A 979-nucleotide genomic window follows, 5' to 3' on the forward strand; every position below is an offset into this window, starting at 1 on the left:
TCAGTGGCCCAAGCAGATCTTCTGCAGGTCCTGCTGGCTGCCCAGCCTGTCCGCTGACAGAGCGGAGGGTTTCCAGCCCCCCTGCAGCGGGGATTTACAGAGCAGAACCTCTCGTGCTGGCAGGGAGATGGAAACAAGCCTTGCCAGCAGGATTCAGGGGAGTAGGAAATGTCCGCTTACAAGGGCGGGTGTCCCCAAGAGGAAATCTAAAGTGTGGGGACCAATTAGGCACTCAGATCTGCAGGAGCCTCTTGCTTTTGGGGTAAATTCCCAGCAAAAGATTGCCTTTGGGCAAGAGCAGCTGGAGAGAAGTGTTTCATCTCTCATTGTTTTCCTTCTTCTGGGGCATCTCCACAGAAAGCTTTGGCCAGGGCGGCTCTGGTGGGCTGGAGAGGCGGCCGTGACCTGGACACCACACACAGACTATTTGGACTCAGCTTTGGGTAAGAGCTGCAGTTTCCCAGCAGTGCTGGACCCCAGGTGGGAATCACAAAGCCAAAAAACAGTGGTTTTATTTTTTTAGTATCCCTGTAACTGGCTGTGGAGCTTTTCCCACCCCACTACTCGCGTGGATTTGGGGGCTGTACAGCCAGGACACCCCTCTCTCCAGGGAGCCCAGTGCTCCCCTGGCGAGGGCCCACCTCCCTCTGCCAGCATGCCAGGGAGGGAGGGGGGGATGCAGCACCCGGGCTGTCCCCAAGGGATGGCTGCAGTGACACCAAGGCGAGGGAGAGGCAAAGGTGGCCCCCTCAGTACCTGGGTACAGCCCCCCTGTGCCGCTTCCCGACTCGGAAAGGATGGCAGCCCCCCGTGACAGCACAGCAGGTGTCATTTATTCCCCGAACAAAGCACACACAACAGCAGTACTGCATGAGAGACAGGAGATCCACGGCTGGTGTGACACGTCCAGCAAAATAAACCAAAAAACATAAATAAGCGAGACTTTTTTTTTTTTTTTTTTTAAGATGGAGTGAGGGAC

Source organism: Antrostomus carolinensis, unplaced genomic scaffold (genome assembly GCF_000700745.2).
Source record: "Antrostomus carolinensis isolate BGI_N321 unplaced genomic scaffold, ASM70074v2 scaffold30466, whole genome shotgun sequence".
NCBI lineage: Eukaryota > Metazoa > Chordata > Aves > Caprimulgiformes > Caprimulgidae > Antrostomus > Antrostomus carolinensis.